This window comes from Camellia sinensis, chromosome 7 (assembly GCF_055761805.1).
Source record: "Camellia sinensis isolate YWXY chromosome 7, ASM5576180v1, whole genome shotgun sequence".
Taxonomy (NCBI): Eukaryota; Viridiplantae; Streptophyta; class Magnoliopsida; order Ericales; family Theaceae; genus Camellia; species Camellia sinensis.
In genome coordinates, this window is record NC_138967.1 from 107,852,935 (window position 1) to 107,876,076 (window position 23,142).

Consider the following 23,142-nt stretch of genomic DNA (forward strand, 5'->3'; position numbering starts at 1 on the left):
GGCTCTCTCATGTTAGTATAAGTCCATGTCGCATTTTCCATGTCATTTTAGCCATATTGCATTGCATTCTGTCATCGCCTCGGTTTGCATGCCCGCGTGCACGCATTCCGAGGCATCTCATTCCATAGCATTGTGTACGTTAAGATTGTATCTTAGTTGCATTTCATGCATGTCATGCATATTGCATCGTGTTCGGAATAGGAGTTAGCCCGGGCACGGGAAACGAGGTGCATTTCGTACTCCGAGTGACGGAATGTATCTCAATTCCCCAGTCACCGACACTCCGGATTATCCATGATAGAGTTAGGTTTTAGCTGTGTTTTCATGTGCATTCATCCTATATTGAATTGTGCATTTCGACTCCTCGGCCATCATGCCTCGGTATGCGTGATTGGTGGCACGAGGATCGAGACATGCATATATCTGTGAAAATACATTGTTATGCCCCTTTCCTGCTCTCTGTTGCAGCAAAATGAAGAATCAGCAATTTTTCGGGACTTGGCGCATTTTCCAAGGATAACTGCTAAACAGAGGCTAATTGGGACATCCCGGTGGATTTCCGCGCAAGGCAGCCCAAATGTACATCATCCATCAGAAGCAAGGCAGTCCCTGGCTTGCATGCCAGTTTTATTAAGCTTTCTTAGTTAATCTGTTAATTAATTAAGAATTTGTATATTATTCGGACTGTAACATTTGGACTGTAATATTCTTTTATTCGGGACTGTATTATTTATTCGGACCCTCTGTGCGAGGGCACAACTGTAATAAGTGTGCGTGTGTGTGTTGTATGTCTTCCAACCCCACGTCTTTCTCCCTTTTATTTATCCGCTTTTGATGGTTAGATTAGGGCATGTTTAAATTAGCATACAGTATGACAGCATGTTTGCATCATTCATCTGTTTTGCATGCACCGGGCTCGGCGCATCATACTAACTGCATTTGTATTTCAATTTCCAAGTTGAATACATGTTAGCTGTAGCATTCCATATGCCATGTTTAGAATAGCCGAGCTTGCTATAATTTGCATTCTTGCATGTGTTGCATTAGGCATTTCTGTATACTTAGGATCATACGTGATTTCTAATGTAGTCTCTATTTTTTGGCTTGGAGTACTCGGTGAGTTTTTATGCTTTAGCATCCTTGCATGCGTGTGAGTGAATGCCATGATAGCATGCTTACCATGAGGCAATATGCTTATGTGATATAACTGCCTGAATGCCTGTGGGTGAAGGTTGGGTTATCTGAATTGGAATAAATCATCAAATGTTTTAAACCTACCTGCGGGTAGCAAACCATTTTCAAAAAGTGAACATGAAATGTTTTGTTCCAATTCAGGCGATCCAATCTATACTTGTATGCTGTGCGCATCACATAGTAACCTAGGCTAATAACCGGAATAAGAACACACAATGTTTTCAAAAATAGATATCATGGTTAGTAGAGGCCGATCTTTGATCGGGCGAGCAGGGGTGCTCACGAGGTGACCTTCCCCAATCGTACCCAAGTTCCCGAGCCGAGGCAACTTTGGTGATGACGGACACGTGGCCTTTTGGCACCGAGTCAGGGTTTCCTAAATTTCCCAAAATAAAATATTTAGGTGGCGACTCTGTATCTGGCAAAGCAGTCCATGTTTGGCACTTCTTTCAAAAAAAATCTGTTTTCTCAAAACGATTTGCCGGATTTGGACTCTTTGGTTCAGACTTAGAACCGTGACTACAAATCGAGTCCGAGCTGTAGCGAGGTCCCCCGCGGGCTTGTTACACTAAGCATGTGATGGTCGACCAAAACAACCAAAAAAAGAGCTTAAGCATGCTAAAATCAACACAAAAACTTCACAAAGCTTGGCCAAAATCATGCTACAATAAGGGTAAAAACCTAAAGCATGTTAAGGCCTAAACATGGCATTACAAGGCATGTATGCTAAGCAAGCATGGTGTACCTAAACCAACTGAAAACAGAGCTATATTATGACATAATAAGCACAAAAATCAGTTAAGGCATGGGCAACACACACTTAAACTAGATGCTCCCTCAAGAGGCAAAAATAGCCCTTTTCAAGGACAACAAGGAGAGGGGGTGGCCCTCTCCTTCCTAGGACCTCAAGGCACCATACTCACCTCTGAAATCCCTCAAGATTTCAGTGGTGAGGAGGCCCAAACACAATGGTCCGGGAGCTCAACCAAAATGGCACAAAACAAAGGCCAAACAAGCCTTAAGAGGGGTCAAACAACCCCAAAGCTTAAAACACCCTTAACAAACTATTTAGAGCACTCAAAAATAGAACTTTTATATGTTATATGCTAAGCTCAAAAATGGGATAAAAAAGGACAAAAGTCTTACCCTTGAAGCACAACAGCAAACCAGCAACTTTTGGACCAAAAAGGGCTTCAAATCACCCCAAGAATCACCTCCAATGACCTCAGCTCAATAAAGGGAGTAGAGAACTAGGTGTTTGTGTGCAAAAGTGCAAAGAAAATGCACTTTTAAGCACAAACAAGCCCTAAACCTTAGAGAGAGAGGCAGAAAATGTAGAGAGAGAGAGAGAGATTTTTTGCTCCAAGTTGTATATCTCCTCCTCGTTCTTCTCTCCTAAGTGAGAGAGCTTGATTGATATAGATATGTATCAATCTGCAGCTCCTCAGAACACCCACATCCAAGTATGGGCTGGGGTATGGCCTAGAATGATAGTTGTCAGCTGTCTACAGAAATATCTGTTGAAAACCACACTTGGCCGGCCGGCCATAAAAGTGGCCGACCGGCATTCAAACTGGCCGGCCGGCCATCACATTTGGCCGATGACAACAAAACACAGCCGGTGGCCTCAAGCCATGACCGGTGGAATGTGGGGATGTCCCAAAAGCCATTCCCTGCCCTCCAAAGCAAAAACACAAGTGTTTGGTGCAAAACCAGACACAAAACGGTCGAGTCGAGAGATCCTGAGGCAGGGCGCGTAGCCGAGTCCTCCGGGAACTCAAGACGAACACAAACAAAGATGATCACCGAGTGTTCAAACGGTGACGTCCAAGTCTTGAAGACGGTCAAAAATGGGGTGTCTACAGTTGCCCCTCTTTGACAGAACTCGAAAGTCATAAGAATGACGGGAGTAAATGTCAAAGCCTATGGACGACCCATTTTTGACAAGGCCAAAGACTTAGATAAGCATACAAAACAGCAAAGGTATGCACTCGCAGGCTGGGGAAAAATGCAAAAGACAATGCAAGGAGCCGAGCATAACTTATGATCATGCAAAGAAAGCTGTAACGAAGCATGACATGCGACAGTTTTAAGCTAGCATACACCAAACTACACGACAATGCAGGAAGGATGTAAGAGAATTATGTAATTCTCGATACATCTCGCTCAGAGAATACAATACTTGCGCGGTTCGTCTGGTTGCACTAGCTTCAAATGAACCATACATACAATATCATGCCTGAAAGAGAAAGAAAACTTAGCAGGTACAGATATCGTTAGCAATATGCAAAATGAATGCAAAATGATATGCGATATATACAAAACTATGTATAATAATGCAGATGAAAATGCAATGCAATTGAATCATAATCAAATCATGAGCGGTTCAAAACCACACAAATGTCAAATAGATTGATGGAGATTCAAAGTCCATCTACCATAGAAAAGGTGCCGTAACCCTCAAACCAACATACCAACGTGGAATAGGCGCGTACACATGCAGAACTATGAGTGATGTAGACGGACACAAGGATATGGGTGGAATGACATAGGTGGGAAAATGACCCGCTGAAGAAAGATCAATGATCCTAATGCTGGATGCGAAAATTACACTATAATGTAATATATATACAATGGATATGGCAAGCAGCCAAACCAAATCTTGCCTAGGAAAGGCATGGACACACACAAACCACGTCTAACATAGAACGGTCATACAGAACTATGAGTGTATAGACATGTAAAGTATGGGCACATACCAGACCAAGCTCAACAAGGAAAGGCGCAGACCCTAGATGGAAGTGATGCAGTGAATGCATGCAGGCTACAATGAAATATCTACAATATGCAATGGATGGGCGTAAGCGTAATATTTGCAGTCATATGCATTATTTTCAATGAATGCATGACATATGCACTATTTAACAATGATGCATGACATATGCACTATTTACAATGATGCATGACATATGCATTTTTTGTTTTGTTTTGTTTTTGAAATGCAAATGCATGATGATGCATGATTTTGAAATGCGCGACAACGTGCGGCTTTTGAGATGCATGACAATGCAGATGATCTTGAAATGGGCGACAACGTGCGGCTTTTGGAATGCACGTGAACTTGAATATGTGACGACGCGAGTCGCTTGAAATACATGTATAATGCAACTTCTCAAAAGTCGTTCGGGCACGACAAACACCGAAGGACTTACACCTTCAGAGGATTTAAGGTCTCCTAAACCGAGCGTATTTAAGGTCTCGCCAGACCGTAGCGATACATGTTGCTCTCTTTTTTTGTTTTTCTTTTGAAAATGCATGATAATGCATGATTTTGAAATGCGCGACAACGCACGGCTTTTGAGATGCATGACAATGCATGTTGATGTAAGTGCGTGACCACGCACGTCTTTTGATATGCAAGACAATGCATGTGAACCCGAATGCGCAACCACGCGCGTCGTTTGAAATGCATGACAATGCAACCAAGCGGGTTTAAGATCTCGCCAAATCGGGCAAATACATGAATTTTGTTATTTTGAATGCATGATTATGCATGATTATGACATGCGTGACAACGCGCGGCTTTTGAGATGCATGGCAATGCATGTTGATGTAAGTGCGTGACAACGCATGTCTTTTGATATGCATGACAATGCATATGAACCCGAATGCGCAACCATGCGCGTCATTTGAAATGCATGACAATGCAACCGAGCGGGTTTAAGGTCTCGCCAGACCGGGCAAATACATGAATTTTGTTATTTTGAATGCATGATTATGCATGATTATGACATGCACATGACAACACGCGGCTTTTGAGATGCATGACAATGCATGTTGATGTAAGTGCGTGACAACGTATGTCTTTTGATATGCATGACAATGCATGTGAACCCGAATGCGCAACCACGCGCGTCGTTTGAAATGCATGACAATGCAACCGAGCGGGTTTAAGGTCTCACCAGACCGGGCAAATACCTGAATTTTGTTATTTTGAATGCATGATTATGCATGATTATGACATGCGCATGACAACGCGCGGCTTTTGAGATGCATGACAATGCATGTTGATGTAAATGCGTGACAACGCATGTCTTTTGATATGCATGACAATGCATGTGAACCCGAATGTGGAACCACACGCGTCGTTTAAAATGCATGTCAATGCAACCGAGCGGGTTTAAGGTCTCGCCAGACCGGGCAAATACATGAATTTTGTTATTTTGAATGCATGATTATGCATGATTATGACATGCGCATGACAATGCGAGATGTGTGCGCAATGACGTGACAGAAATGACGCAAAATCAGCGCGCGTTCACGATAGAGCGTTGTAATGTAACCCACGTGGGGAAACTTTCGAATTTTAAAAGAGACAAAAGGATACAAAAAGAATGCACCTTGCACATATCCGAGTGCCACGCACAGAAGTCACGGTCCGAGGTCAAAACAGGGGCCGGCCGAGCTTCGAAAATGCACTTTTCTTGCACTTCCTCAGGAAATGAAGGCCCCAAACTACACATATGACCCAAACAAGGTTGTGGGAGGCTCACCGGCCACCAGAGGATGTCACCGGCCATCCACCGGCTATCGAAACATCTCACCGGCCAAATATTTGGCCGACCGGCCAAAAATGCCTGAATCGGGACAGTTTTGTCTTTTTGGCTCGGGTCTTTTAAAATAAGGTTCCAAACCCTATTTTTCTTACTTCCTCTTAGCCGAAATTCTCTCCTCCCTCTCTCTAGAGTATTTTTTTCTCTTCATTTCCTCGTTTTCCTTGATTTTCGCGCCCTTTTCGACGTTTGATTCGCGAAGTTCATCGCGTTTCGAACACTTTCATCCGATCGAAACTTCGTTTCGGTGTAGTTTTTTCGATTTCTGCCTCTTGGGGTTTGTTTCCCCCAAGTTTCTCTTGATTTCTGTATATTTTCCACATTCCAGCTTTTCCGGCCATTTTCCGCCCTCCCGGGGTTGACTTTTCGATTGACTTTTCATATTCTTGCCCGATTTTTCACTCTTTCGGCCATTTTCGCACCACTTTTGACATGGCGGATGATATTCCATGGGGCGGGACTCCCCCGGATCACGAGATGGACCCAGAGGCCTAGCTCCTCCCCTTGAGCGTCCGCCCGTTCGATCCGGCGACCTACCGGCCGGCGATTCACGTGCTTCCTCCCGACGAACTTCGCCAGTTCCGGGATTTTGCGAGAGGTGTGCCACTAGAGCTTCTTTTGCGTGAGCCCAAGACGTACTTTTCATACGGCGCTTCCGAGGTATACTCTCCCCCGTTTCATTTTCCGCAATGTAGAACACTTAAGTGCCATAGTTGATTCTGCTCTTTAATTGCTTAGCCCGGATAAACCGATACACTATATGTTGTAGTTGACTGTGAATACACTTGCACTTGATATCCGTTTGAATCTAAACACGTGCACACACACTACATTTGTACTGAACCACTCAAACACACTGACACATCATATGTTGTAGTTCACTGCGAGCATATCGGCACTCGGTACCTATTTGAATCTGAACACGTGCACACACGCTATATCTGTACTGAACCACTCAAACACACTGGCATATCATATGCTGTAGTTCCCTGCTAGCACACCGGCACCCGATGTTTGTTTGAACTTGAAAACGTGCTCACACGCTATATTGCCTCAAATTCTGAATACTCTTCAAAACTGTACATTTAATATTCTTCACAACTATTTGCTTTTGAACAGGGAGATTTCCATACTATCTGCGGGTATGGGAATGTTGCCGCCAAGGATTGGTACATGGAGTTACCGGACGCGGTCCGTCGCATTGTTGACCAGGCCGGATTTGGCGCATTCTGCAGGGGACTCTCGCGCCTTACTGCGAGCAGGCCTCTTCTTGCTACTTTAGTGGAGAGGTGGTGGGACACCACCGACTCTTTCCACTTCTCCGTTGTGGGAGACATGACGATGACTCCCTATGATTTCTCGATGCTCACCGGCATCGATGTAGGGGGTGATCCGATCCCCTTCGACACCGACATGGACGAGTGGGAGGCTGCTTAGATCTACCTGCTTGGTGAGGTGCCGCCTCTCGCACGTCCCGGCTTCGTTCGATATTCATGGTTCGAGGTCCAGTTTAGAGCCCAGCCAGCCTTAGTCGAGAAGGCTCCGATGACTCAGGAGGCGGTGGAGCGATACGCGCGCGACTTTCTTATGTTCCTGCTGGGGACGACTATTTTCGCCGACCGGGCGAACACTGTGCCCCTCTGCCTGCTCAGCGCTCTCGTGGACGTCACCCGGATCTTGCGCTATGACTGGGGTGGCACTGCCTTGGCCACTCTGGATGGGTACATGAGCTCAGCCTCCCGTTGCAGCGGACAGCTGCTCGGGGGCTATTGGCGAGCTTGGGAGGTATGTTTTCTCCTCTGCTTTTCATTTCTGCTTTACATTTTCTGTACTCTGTACACTGCACACACTGTGGTCTGCTTCATATTGATCGTATACTGCACACATGGCACACACATACTCTGCTTTACACTGACTGTACACTGCACACACTGTACACTCTGCTCAATACACTGCACAATATACGGTCCTGCAATTTCTGCTTTATTTTGTGTTCTGCTTTATCTGACAACCCTTCTGGTATTGGCTTTGCAGTTGTGGGTCTACGCTTACTTTCCGAGACTCGCCCCAGTGCCAGACGTAGAGACCCCTCTCGTCGTCCCATTTTCGCGTCGCTTTGACATGAGGTGCGTGCGGAGGCCTCGGGAGACATTCATCTTTTTCCGCCGCTACTTTGACACTATCACCCCCGCAGAGGTATGTTCAACTTTTAGAGTTTTATTTAAGCTTCGCTTTACACTGTATTTTCAATATCAGTAGATAACAAACTGCATGTCATTTACAGATCACTTGGCAGCCTTGGGCTCCATTGCCTACGACGATTCGAGATCGATTTGCTGGTGCAGAGGAGACTGCACGTTTCAGGATTTTGCTGGAGGGCCCAGTCTGTCGGGCTTGGTACCTGGGTGAGCGTTTCCTAAGTCAGACCCTGGGCTTGCCAGAGCAGATAGTTCTGGGTTTGCCTCCTACCCACATGAGGGACACCGAGAGGTTCACCGCCCAACAGATGGGTGATTACACGATTGGCTGGGACACGGAGGACTTCAGGGGCGAGGGCGACTACAGAGAGTACGTCCAAACCTACATTATGCGGCCTCTGAGCGGTGGCCGTCGAGCTGAGAGAGGGGGACCTGCAGCGCCAGTAGCCGGAGCAGGAGCAGGAGCAGGGACGTCGAGGACAGCTCGTGTCCGTGGCAGGAGCGGAGCTCGGAGTGGTCGGGGGGTTAGCTGGCCAGCGCTACCCACGATGATGACATGCCGAGGGCAGGGTGAGGCGACCTACCAGATCCCCTTTGCTTCTCCTCCGGCTGACCACGAGTTGGTCGGTTTCCATGACTTGCCTCCGGTATGTATTACTACATTTTATGCACCTTGTATTGGCATTTCATTTCAGTTTATTTGATATTCCGCAGAATACTGATGCATTTGATACTTTTGCAGTCTTCTTACGAGTATACCCGGCAGTCCTTGGAGCTGAATGCCTCCATGATGGGGATGTTACAGCGGACTTTCGACCTCCTGGCCCTCTACAGCATTCCGGTATGTTCTTCTGATCACGGTCTCAAACCATACACATAAGCTGCTTCACATAATCTGGTGCACAACATAACACTTGATAAACTGCTCACGGCATTCATACGCTGTACTCATACACTGCATTCTGCACTGATAAACTGCTCACGGCATTCGCACACTGTACTCATACACTGCATTCTGCACTGACAAACTGCTCACGACATTCGCACACTGTACTCATACACTGCATTCTACACTGATAAACTGCTCACGGCATTCGCACACTGTACTCATACACTGCATTCTGCACTAATAAACTGTTCACAGCATATTGATGCGTTTGCCTCTTATACTTTTCAGCCTCCTTTCCAGATTCCTGCCGTAGGAGGTGCCCCAGCCAAGCCTTCTGTTTCTGCCGGAGGAGATGGAGAGGGCAGAGTATTCCCCTGCACCAAGGCGGGGCGCACTCACGTCGGGAGTAGCTCGCGGGCTCCAGTCCCTAATGACGATGACGAGGAGTCGGAGGCGGAGGCGGAGGCGGAGGCAGAGTCGTCGTCGGAGGAGACCGAAGACGGCTCGGACTCGGACTCAGATGACAGCGCTGATGATGCTCATGGACCTTCGTCCAGGAAGAGGACGAGGACGGACCCCTAGACCCACGACCTTTTGACATTGATCCAGACTTTTGCTGTTTTTTTCTTTTTCTTTTTCTTTTGTACCTTTTGCTGGTAGCTAGAGTACCTTCTACTGCCGCAGGCAGATTTTTATTTCCAAAACCATGTACTTGAAAAAGATGATGAAATGAAACAAACCTTTGGTCTGAAAAAGTGTTGCATTTGTACATTCCATATATTGCATCGCATTGCATCATGTTGCACCTCTATGTAAATGAAATTGATCTGTTGTCTGAAAATTGAACACTTGCATTGTAATAATCAGATAATGAACCAGCCAACAGCAAAATAACCCATACCAACCACTGCACATTCTAAACACTCGGCTCATACTCTATTGGGGATTAATCTGCATACAGCTCATAACACAGCGCTTGGTTCATTTTGCACACAGTGGATCCTGAACAAACAGCCCAATTCTGACAAGACGGACCATGAAGGTTGAATCTATTGAAGTTGAAGTATACTCAAATGCGATCTGAAACCCAGAAGCTTCAAAGAGGCCCAGGTTTTCCTGTTCACACTTATCGGGGTGGACCCTGCAGTTGTATGAAAGAACCAAATCATGTTTTTGCACAAATGTGGAGAATGGCACAGCATTCTGAGCACAAAACGATTAATTTTTGAAATTGAAGAAGGGTTTTTTTTTTAAAAAAAAAAAAACTGGGGTAGTGAACCTACAACTGGACATAGTGAGAATGACTCAACAGCGGAGACAAAGAGGTAAACAACCTAAACACAACGAGACACACTCGGAAAAGACTCAAAACAAAGGTTGAGGTAAACAAAACAAAAGACACGACATACAGACGCGTTAACGAAGATGGGGGACCTCAGATCACGAGAAGCCAGTTTCTTTGGATGTTGTTTCCCACCCTTTTCTCATTTATGATTCTCACATCCCTCTGGCACTCAAGCTCGGTTTTTCTCTCAAAACCCTTTTTGCTCACTCTTTCTCTCAACTTACACCTCTCTATTCTTTATTCTCTTATTTTTATCCCTCCCCGGGGTGTTTAATGGATGAATAGGAAGTTGTGGGTTCATGCCCAACATGCTTAGCTCATGGCTGTTTCTTTCGGTGGCGCTCGGTCGATGCTCTAGGTAAGGGAACGGAGTACCTTGATCCCTTCAGATTCGTGCTTCGCACTTGGTTCGATACCTTGTTGCTTGGAGGTTGAGAGAGCTTTCAGCCTTTAATGACAGCTTGAGTTGTGCCCTTCTTAGCAAGTATGTTGACGATGGGGAAAGACAGAACACCGGACTCAACTGTGCCCCTAGTTCATCATTATGACCATTTTTGTTTTGGTTTTCTACTAAAACAATTTTGACCAATATAAGAGTTAGATTAACACACTTGTTCGATTTTTGATTTGAAAATTATGCAAGTCAGGCCATGAGCATTGAAAATTTTTCTTTTTTGGGTCCAAAGCGGTCTAAGTTTTGGAGAAATGAAATAGTTTTCGAGAAAATAGTCAACCTCAGTAAAAATTTTCAAAAACTATTTTCGCAAACGGCCGCCGCTCAACGAGCGCGGAGCTTACCCTCGAGATGCGCAACCTCGGTTCGGAGGCAATGGAAAATTTCCCTTTGTTCGAAGGACGCTGCACGACAACGGAAAGTTGCCCCTGGTTCGAACGGCGACTCATGGCAACGGAAAGTTGCCCCTTGTCTGGATGATGCCGCATCATATTGTAAACAGTCCTCACTAGTGATGATCCCTACCGAACTTCCTCGGATACAGAGAAGAGGAAGATGGTCAAAACCAATATATGGACATAGTCACTTTGAAGGTGTTGGGGGCTGGACATCAGGGCGAAGCTGCCTAGATATTCGGTTGTCACAACCGAACCATCGGATTCAGGGAGGGCAAGAATAATCAAAACCATTACATGGACTGAAGCGCTATGAAAGCGTTGGGGGCTGGACTTCAGGATGAAGTTGCCTACGTATCCCAAACATGGGAATCAATCCCTACGTAGTTCCGGCTAAGGTACACTCGGGTATTTTAACCTTCACCTTTTAGGCTCTAACTTTTGCCAAGGCGCCCTGTAGCAACCCTCACCTTACCATTGTCATACTTGCATACATTCATGCATGATCTTGTCTTGTTATGTAGTTTTGCAAGTCTTGCCTTGCCTTGTTTTGTTTAAGTATTGCTTACATGATTTTGTTCCTTGCTTGGTGTGTAGCCGAGGTCATCTTGAGCTTAGTTCACCTCTGAACCTTTGTACTTAGAATTGTTTTGGAACCCCTTGGTCGACCCCTATCTTCGCCCCGGGCATGTTTGCCGAGATATTTTGCACTTAGTTATCCTTGCCCTTGGGTAGGTATGGCCTAGACCGAGGTGTGGCACACCCCGGCCAAGGTGTGGCACAGCTTAGTCAAGTGTCGTCCTCCCTAGCCGATGTCCTTGTTACCCTGTTACCGAAGCTTTAACTCTAGCCGATGTCATTACTTGCCGATGTGTCTTGCCTTAGCTTGCTGCATACGCTTTGTCACAGACTTGTCTTATCAATCAATCACCTTTTGAGTTGAACCAACCCAGTAGCGCCACGTGTCCGAGCTGATTGTTAAGACAGCCGACAGACCTAGAAACAAATCATTTTGTCTCAAATCCTTGCCTTTAGAGAGAGAAGCTCTAGAGAAGGAGGAGAAGTTCTTGATTGAGAATAGATCTCCCAAGCTTGATCTTCGAGGATTGAACCGTTGGATTCTAGTTTTGAGGTTAGAATCTTAACCTACTCTGGTTGTTGTTATTGATCATCTAGCTGCATTGCATGATCGGATTTATTTTGCATGTCATGCATTGATTTGAAGTTGGTTTTGGAAGAGAAAAATAGTATTCATGTGCTCTTGAAGAAAAAAATCTCGTTTTGATCCGAAAGTTGGAACTAGAACCATGTTTTTGTGTTTGTTCTTGCATGATCTTGTTGTATGGGTACCCAGGTCCATGTTTTGAACTCATGGCATGAAATCTCAGATTTTTGTAACTAGTTATGATCTTGCATTCGTCTTCTTCTTGATTATGTTCTTCATGTTCTTTAAAGGGAAACCCAGGTTTTCCCGACTTTGCTTTTGAACGAGGCCATCGGGACCACACCTCGGCAAGGAGGTGTAGGACCTCGGCAAAGACCTGGTTGGTACCCAGTGTGTTTTCATGAGACGGGAGCAGTGTTTAAACTCCCAGCATGTTTTGCTTTGTTATTGACTTGGATCTAGTGAGAATGTCGGGATCATCTGCATGCATATAAAGCTTGTTTTGAGAATGTGATTGCCATGTGATTGTAGGTCCTTGATCTTTGCTTTGAGCCTACACTCGAGGAGATCTATGTGAGTGGTATTTTTAATAAAGCTATGTTATACTATTTTGATAAATCTTGCTTTGTTTTGTTTTGACGAAAGTAGTTGTTAAGCATGAATGAATACCTCTGTTTCGATGTATCAAGTATAAGCTTTGTTTTGATGTCATCCTTGAAAAGTACCTTGTACTAGAGGACTCTAAACTTTCACAGTACCAAGTATAAAAGTCCCTTGTGCTGGAGGACTCTAAACTTTCGCAGCACTAAGTATAAAAAGGATACGGTCCTTTCTTGGAAAGACTATCGTGTTAAAGCAGGCTACGGGCCTAAGTAACACAAGACCATCGTGTTAAAAAGAGCTACGGGCTTAAGTAACACAAGTCCCTTGTGTTGGAGGACTATAAACTTTCGCAGTACCTTTGGCTAATCGATTACGGATCGTGCAGTCCTTGTTTTGCCACTGACGGTTTACCGCGTGGACTTGTTTGTTCGGAAAGCTTGATTTGTGTTTTGCCAATGCCAATAAGCATCCCTTGAGACTTGTGAGACTCGATAGATGAATACGGTTCATCTCTTGTTTTGATAAAGTTTTGATGTGTTTTGCTTTGAAAAGATCTCGGCTAATACTCGTACGGTTTTGGCATGTTTTGTTTTGAAAGACTTCGGCTATATTCATACAAAACCTTTATTACTAGTACCATTCACTTAGTATCCAAGCTCACCCTCTCTATATATATGTAGGTGATGAGCAGGACGTCGGCGACGCCTAGATGTGTTTTTGAAAGCTTGTTTTGGATCCATGATTTTGTCGGCTTTGTTTTGTATTCACGTCGGCGATGTCATTTCTTTTATGTCGGCAAATCTTGAAAATCATGCTTCTTGGCTTGTATTCACTGTCATTTTGTATATGTCGGCTCGAGAAGCCTTTTGATCAAGATGTAATATGTATTTTGCTTTGTTGTATTCAAGTTGTAAAGATGTATGCCATTTCATTGGACTTACGCACCGCTCTTATGGACCACTTGTACTTTGATTTATTGCTTCCGCATTTGTGAGCCCCCTTTATTATACTCTGATTGTGTTGCACTTTTGAAAGTTGGCCTTTGGTAATCTTGGATTACTGGCCATCACGGCACCAAACTACTAGGGGCGGTTTGGGGGCGTGACAGAATGGTATCAGAGCACAAGTTCCTCAGTATACGTTATTCACACACTTTGAGTCCTAAATAGCATAGGATTTCCCTTAGAAAGATGTTAGGATTTGCATCATGGTACTTGCTATTTGAACGAGGTGTGCATTGTCTTGACATACCTATTTGTTACTTGCCTACGTGGTTATTTGCTTATTTCTTTTAAAGTCACACTTTGCATGCTCATAGCATCATGAGGAGAGGTAGACCTCCAATTGGCCGGGATCAGGCCGAAGACAGATTGGACAGACTGGAAAGTTTAGTGGAAGGTTTGGCCCGCGATTTGAGGCAAACAAGACAACAGTACGCTAATGCTACGTCGACTCAGGTCGAGCAGACCAACGGCCGAAATGTAGTTCCGCCTCCACCTCCTCCAGTGCCGCAAGTTCCTCCACAGCCAGCCTTATATGGGGATGGCACGATAGCTTTGATCAGGGAGTTCAAGAAAATGAAACCACCGAGATTCTCTGGGGGTATAGAGCCGATGAAGGCTGAGGCGTGGGTTCTGGAAATAGAAAAGTTGTTCGAGATCTTTCCTAGCACCAACGCTCAGAAGGTGACGTTGGCAGCATTCACGTTAGATGATAACGCTCGCAGATGGTGGATGATGGTCTGAGAAAGCAATCCAGATTTGACCTGGACCCGATTCTTAGAGTTGTTCTACAACAAACACTTTCCCCTAAGTGTTCGAAACCGCAAGGCTACCGAATTTCAGACTTTGACGCAAGGCAACCGAACAGTGGCGGAATATGACCGCGCTTTTACTGAATTGGCGAGGTTTGCACCTCACATGGCCAACGATGAATACCTGAAGGCTAGGAAGTTCGAGAGTGGGCTTCGCGGACCGATTCAAGACCGGGTTAACTTGCACAATATGCCAACTTACGCCGAAGTATTGGACAAAGCCATTCTGGCCGAAGCTAACTTGAATCGATACCAGAACTCGGGGGAGAACCAACGAAAAAGACAGAATTATGACAATCGCCGAGCACAGCTGGGCACCAAGAAGAAGACGAACACGGGTAGTGCTGGTAACCTAAGGCAGGAAGGTAATGCTAAACCGACGTGTTCGGATTGTGGGAAGCAACATTTCGGGGTCTGTCGTCGGACGTCTGGAGCTTGCTATGAATGTAGCGAAATGGGTCATTATGTGAAAGATTGCCCTAAGACGAAGGCTGACAACAACAAGAAAGGTTAGAATATCTCGGGTTCCGTCCAGAAGGGTAATGTTGGAAAAGGACAAATGAGCCAGGGCAGAGTATTTGCGCTAGTACCAGGGGACACTCAGAATGCTGAGACAGTGGTGTCAGGTATACTCCTAATTTGCTCCCAAGATGCCTATGTGTTGATTGATTCGGGTTCTACGCATTCGTTTGTGTCTGCTAAGTTTGCCGAGAAAATTAATAGAGAACTAAAGCCCCTTGATTATGTATTATCTGTGTCTACTCCATCTAGGAGATCTATGATTGTTGCATCCGTTTATAGAGCATGTGTTGTTGTGATTGAGAATGTTGAATTGTTAGTAGACTTAATGCCTCTAGACATAACTCATTTTGATGTTATACTGGGAATGGATTGGTTAGTCGCAAATCATGCATCTATTAATTGTGTTTCGAAAAGTGTCACACTGAGACCCCCAAACCTAGCCGAGGTTATTTTCCAGGGTAAAGGGATAGTGCCCCCACCTTACTTGATTTCGTCCATTAAGGCCTATAAGTTAATTCAGAAAGGGTGTCGAGGCTACTTGTGTAGTATACTGGGTGATCAGAATGGAAATGTTAATTTAGCCGGCATCCCAATTGTTAGTGAATTCCCCGACGTCTTCCCAAACGAATTGCTTGGCCACTTAGCTGATAGAGAGATAGAGTTTACTGTTGATATCATGCCGGTGTAGACGTCCCCGAACGCCCCGGGAGGATTAAGTCCCGTTCTGTTCATTTGGGGTCACTACAGCTCGGACTCTCAAATTGTCACGGTTCTTAATCTGAACCAAAGAGTCTAAATCCGGCAAATCGTTTTGAGAAACAGATTTTTGAAAAGAAGTGCCAACATGGACTGCTTTGCCAGATACAGAGTCGCCACCTAAATATTTTTTATGGGGGAATTTAGGAAACCCTGACTCGGTGCCAAAGGCCACGTGTCCGTCATCACCAAAGTTGCCTCGGCTCGGGAACTTGGGTACGATTGGGGAAGGTCACTTCGTGAGCACCCCCGCTCGCCCGATCAAAGATCGGCCTCTACTAACCATGATATCTATTTTTGAAAACATTGTGTGTTCTTATTCCGGTTATTAGACTAGATTACTATGTGATGCGCACAGCATACAAGTATAGGCTGGATCGCCTGAATTGGAACAAAACATTTCATGTTTGTTTGTTTGAAAATGGTTTGATGGTGTTACTCGCAAGTAGGCTAAGACGTGGATTTGCCACCCTCAGGTGGGCTTAGAAAACATGATTTTTGCCACTATCTAGTGGGCTTAAAACACACATTTGATGATTTGTTCTAATCCAAATAACCCAACCTTCAGCCACAGGCATTCAGGCAGTTATATCACATAAGCAAATAGCCTCATGGTAAGCATGCTATTCATGGCAGTCACTCACACGCATGCAAGGATGCTAAAGCATAAAACTTACCGAGTACTCCAAGCCAAAACAGAAACTATGTTAAAAATCATGCATGGTCCTAAACATACAGAAATGCCTAATGCAACACATGCAAAATGCAACTATAGTAGGCTCAGCTATTCTAAACATGGCATATGGAATGCTACAGCTAACATGTATTCAACTTGGAATTGAAAATACAATGCAGTTAGTATGATGCGCCGAGCCCGGTGCATGCAATACAGATGAATGAATGCAAACATGCTGTCATACTGTATGCTAATTGAAACATGCCCTAATCTAACCATCATAAGCGGATAAATAAAAGGGAAGAAAGACGTGGGGTTGGAAGACATACATCACACTCACGCACACTTATTACAGTTTTGCCCTCGCTCGGAGGGTCCAAATAAATATACAGTCCCGAATAAAAGAATAGTACAGTCCAAATAATACAGTCCAAATAATGTACAAATTCCTAATTAATTAACGAATTAACTAAAAAAATAAATAAACTGGCATGCAAGCCAGGGACTGCCTTGACTCTTCTCCGGGTGATGAATGATGCATGTGCGGGTTGCCTTTGCGCGGAAATCCATGGCGATGCCCCGATTAGCCTCTGTTTGCATTTTTTCTTGAAATGCGCGCCAAACTCCGGAAAGTTGCTGATTCTTGATTTTTGCTGCAACAGAGAGCAGGAAAGGGGCATAGCAATGTATTTCACAAATATATGCATGCCTCGATCCCCGTGCCACCAATCATGCATATCGATGCATGATGGCCGAGGAGCTGAATTGCGCAATTCAATGTAGAATGAATGTACATGAAAACACAACAAAACCTAACTCCATCATGGATGATCCGGAGTGTCGGTGACTGGGGTATTGAGATGCGTTCTGTCACTCGGAGTACGAAACGCACCTCGTTTCCCGCGCCCGGGCTAACTCCTATTCCGAACACAATGCAATATCCATGACATGCATGAATGCAACTAAGATACAACCTAGCATGCACAATGCTATGAAAAATGAGATGCCTCGAAATGCGTGCACACGAGCACGCAAACCGAGGAAATGCATGAATGCGATCTAAGATACAACGTAGTATGCACAATGTTATGAAAATGAGATGCCTCGAAGTGCGTGCACATGGGCACGCAAATCGAGGAAATGCATGAATGTGATCTAAGACACAACCTAGTATGCACTATGCTGTGAAAATGAGATGCCTCGAAATGCGTGCACACGAGCACGCAAACCGAGAAAATGACATATGCAATGCAAATGACATGGAAATATGATATGGGCTTACACTAACATGAGAGAGCCTCAGCCACACTCACATAAGAGGCCGATGGATGAAAATGAAGTGCCTCGAAATGCGTGCACATGGGCACGTAAACCGAGGCAATGGCATATGCAATGCAATATGGCTAAAATGGCATATAGAATGCAACATGGACTTATACTAACATGAGAGAGCCTCAGCCACACTCACATAAGAGGCCGATGGATGAAAATGAAGTGCCTCGAAATGCGTGCACACGGGCACACAAACCGAGGCAATGGCATACGCAATGCAATATGGCTAAAATGGCATATAGAATGCAACGTGGACTTACACTAACATGAGAGAGCCTCAGCCACACTCACATAAGAGGCCGATGGATGAAAATGAAGTGCCTCGAAATGCGTGCACACGGGCACGCAAACTGAGGCAATGGCATACGCAATGCAATATGGCTAAAATGGCATATAGAATGCAACATGGACTTACACTAACATGAGAGAGCCTCAGCCACACTCACATAAGGGGCCGATGGATGAAAATGAAGTGTCTCGTAATGCGTGCACACAGGCACGCAAACCAAGGCAATGGCATATGCAATGCAATATGGCTAAAATGGCATATAGAATGCAACATGGACTTACACTAACATGAGAGAGCCTCAGCCACACTCACATAAGAGGCCAATGGATGAAAATGAAGTGCCTCGAAATGCGTGCACACAGGCACGCAAACCGAGGCAATGGCATATGCAATGCAATATGGCTAAAATGGCATATAGAATGCTACATGGACTTACACTAACATGAGAGAGCCTCAGCCACACTCACATAAGAGGCCGATGGATGAAAATGAAGTGCCTCGAAATGCGTGCACACGGGCACGCAAACCGAGGCAATGGCATATGCAATGCAATAGCATGGAAAATGATATGCCAACATGCTAATGGAATTTCAGCACTGAAATGTGGGGGAAACAGCCCCGAAATGAGGCGAAAGTACACCCGATGCATGGAATCTCTCCCGAAATGCAAAATTAGGCACATAGAATGAACTACAGCTATACAAAGCATGCATAATTGGTACATGGAATGAAAAGACAGAAGCAAGGCAGCCCCAAGATAAGCATTTTTACAGTTCAAAGCATGGCCAAACAGCAAACATAAATAGGGCAAAACTAGCATGCAAAAATGGCCCTAAATATGAGACAAAGAAGCAACTCACAGCTGCCGACCCCAAACAGGTTAGGGGCCTTCTACAATATTGAAGAGGGGCCAAAAATATGATGTTTTACAGAACTGTAAAAACCCCCAAAACAAACATAGGTATGGCTAAGCTCTTATGCAAGAATTGGACCGAAAAATGGACAAAGAAGCAAGTGGTAGATGCAAAGCCCAAACAAAAAATACTCTTCTACAACACTGAAAAGGGGCTAAAAATATGAACATTTACAGTAGATGGCCAGCCCCAAATCAATATACAAACATGCTCAAAATGCAACGCAAGATATAGGCCAACAAAGGGGTATAACATGAAGTATGCAAAATATTCATCAAACAGCCAAGGACCCTTAATGAAACATGACAAGGGGGTCAAACTATGGCCACTTTCAGTTCTGATCATGGCCGAAAAACAGAAGCAAGATAAGCTAAAAAACATGCAAAAATAAGGACCAAAGAGGGGTATAATGGTAAGTGATACATGGAGCTCCCAAACAAGGATGAGCCCTTCTTCAATGTTGAAGAAGGGCTCAAAATAAGCCTAACCATAGTTTACATCATCCTCGAAAACAGATCACACATAGGCTAAAAGAATCATGCAAAATAATGGCATACAAAGGGGTAATGAAGAAAGTGCCAAAAATAAGCTTCAAACTGTAATAAGACCTTAATGAAACATGGAATATAGCTCAAAAAAATGGCATTTTATGTTTTGGTCGGAGCTCAAAACAGCAAGCAAAGAGGCTAAAAAAATGAGGCAAAAAATGAGCTAGAAAGAGGGAGAAGAGTGCTCACCCTTGAAGACCGAACCTTTGCTGCCTCCAGGACTGAAAAATGTTGCCTCCTAGCTGCTGGAAAGCCACTCCTATCTGCTGGAATGGAGTAGTGGTGGTGGTGCTTGGTGGTGGTGAAGAAATGGGTGTAAGAACTTAAGGATTTTGAAGCTTAGAATTATAGAGAGAGAGAGATACAATATAGGAGCTCCAAACAGTTTTTTTTCTAACCCTTAATACAGACCTGGGGTGCTGTATATATAGGCAAAAGGGGTGGAAAAAGAGGGGGGAAAAAGGGGGGGAAATTCGGATTCAAAATTCCCCCCAAAAAGGCCAAAAGGGTGAGACAAAGAGGGAAGTGGTAGCTGCGGGTCCCAAATGGCCAAGAGCCCTTCAACAAAGTTGAAAAGGGGTTCAAAACAAGAAACTTTGTAGTTTACATCAAGCCACGAAAATAAATACACGTAGGCCTAAACTATCGTGCAAGAAAAGGGAAAAAAGGAGGGGTAAAGAAGCAAGTGATAGATGGAGATGTAAAACATCAAGAGGTCCTTAATCAAACATGAAAAGGAGCTCAAAATATGACTATCTCAAGTTCGGGTCAAAGCCCAAAAATGCAAAATGAATGTTCAGGAGCCGAAACACGCAGTTCGGGGCCCCGAAAGTGGGCTGTTAGGCACCGGGAGTGGTGCTCAACCACGAAGTTGGTCTCTCGGACCACAGTGTCCCTCGAAAGGGAGTAAATAATATGCATGCCAAAAACCGGAGCAAATGGAAGTGGTTAGGCGGTCCCGAACCGAGGCACACGGCCTGACGGCTCCGAAAACCGGGAACCGGGCTCCGAAACGGGCAAAATGGCCTACGACCACAAAATGTAGCCCACGGCCACTGAGAGATGGTCTACGGGACCTCTCCCTCCCCTCAGGAAAAGAAACAGAGAAAACCGAGTCTGGTTCGCGAACCGAGGCAAGGTACAAAAGAAGGTTCGGGAGTCAGGAGGCAGGGCTCACGCCCGCGACTCTGAGACTTTTGAACGAGCGCGATATGCAACATCACCAAGCACTCAATTGGTGATGTCTGAGTCTTAAGGTCGGTCAAAAATGGGGTGTCTACAGCCGGGAACCCAGCCGATCTCCAAAACACCCTACAGGATGGCCCCAGCTGAACTTAGGGAATTGAAACTGCAATTACAAGAATTGTTGGATAAGGGATTTATTAGGCCGAACACTTCACCATGGGGAGCACCTATTTTATTTGTTAAGAAAAAGGATGGCACACTCCGTCTTTGTATCGATTACAGAGAACTTAATAAGGTCACTATTAAGAACAAGTACCCATTACCTAGGATTGATGATCTGCTTGACCAATTACAAGGAGCACGAGTCTTTTCTAAGATTAACCTTAGGTCTGGTTACCACCAGCTTAAAGTTAAAACCGAAGACGTGGAGAAGACTGCTTTTCGGACAAGATATGGCCACTACGAGTTTTTAGTAATGCCTTTTGGGGTGACCAATGCCCCTGCTGCATTTATGGATTTAATGAACAGGGTCTTCAAGCCATATTTAGATGAGTTTGTAGTTGTCTTCATTGATGATATATTGATCTATTCCAAGAGTAAAGCTGAACATGAAAATCATTTGAGACTTGCCTTACAGATTTTGAGAGACCGGAAATTGTATGCTAAGTTTAACAAGTGTGAGTTTTGGCTTCCTACTATCTCATTCTTGGGTCATGTGATTAATGAAGAGGGTATCTCGGTTGATCCTAGCAAAATTGAAGCCGTAGTAAATTGGCCGAGGCCGACTAATGTGTCCGAGATTCGTAGTTTTCTGGGTTTGGCAGGATATTACAGGAAGTTTGTGAAGGATTTCTCAAGGATTGCAATTCCATTGACGCAATTGACTAAAAAGGGAACACTGTATGAATGGACTAAAGATCGGGAGTCAGCTTTCCAGGAACTGAAGACGAGGTTAGTTACAGCACCAGTACTCGTACTTCCATCAGGTAATGAAGAATTTCAAATCTATAGTGACGCATCGCATAAGGGTTTGGGTTGTGTATTGATGCAAAAGGTTAAAATCATAGCATATGCATCTCGTCAGTTAAAGCCACATGAGAGGAACTATCCCACCCATGATTTGGAGCTAGCAGCCGTCGTATTTGCTTTAAAGATTTGGCGACACTATTTGTATGGAGCTTCTTGTCAGGTTTTTACAGATCATAAGAGTTTAAAGTACCTGTTCACTCAGAAGGAATTGAATTTGAGGCAGAGAAGGTGGCTTGAGTTGTTGAAAGACTATGATATGCAAATTCAATATCACCCAGGTAAAGCTAACAGCGTGGCCAACGCTTTGAGCAGAAAGTCAGATGGAAATTTGGCGTGTTTGACCATGATAGCAGTGGAGCCGACTATTGTTGATGAGGTAAAGACAAGACAGATGGAGGATAAATTCTTCAAGAAAATAGCTGAGGAGATTGTCACAAAGCTGAGATCAAGATACACCATCGAAAATCAAGTGCTCAAGTTTGAAAGAAGGTTATGCGTGGCCGACATCCTAGAGTTAAAAAGGAAGATCTTGCAAGAAGCCCACAACTCCAAATTTGCCGTCCATCCAGGAAGCACCAAAATGTATTAAGATGTGAAGCGGACCTTCTGGTGGCCAAATATGAAAAGAGAAATAGCTGAGTTCGTATTGCAGTGTCTGTGCTGTCAGCAAGTGAAGGCAGAACACCAGAGACCAGCAGGACTTCTACAACCCTTGTCAATTCCTGAGTGGAAATGGGAACACATCTCCATGAATTTTGTGGTGGGTTTGCCGAGGACGCAAAGAGGTATGGATTCAATTTGGGTTATCGTTGACAGGTTAACTAAGTCAGCACACTTTTTGCCAGTTAAAACTACGTTCAATGCCGACCGACTTGCCGAACTGTATATGAATGAGATTATTAGACTTCATGGTGTGCCGGTGTCCATTGTATCAGACCAAGATTCGAAATTCGTTTCTAGATTTTGGCAGAGCCTGCAAGGAGCCTTGGGAACTGAACTGAGGTTTAGCACAGCTTTCCACCCCCAAACTGATGGGCAAACGGAAAGAACCATTCAGACACTTGAGGATATGCTCAGAATGTGTGTATTGGATTTCAAGGGAAGTTGGGAATCACATCTGCCATTAGTAGAATTCGCATACAACAACAGTTATCAAGCCAGCTTTAGAATGGCGCCGTACGAAGCCTTGTATGGAAGGGAGTGCAGGTCGCCGATATGTTGG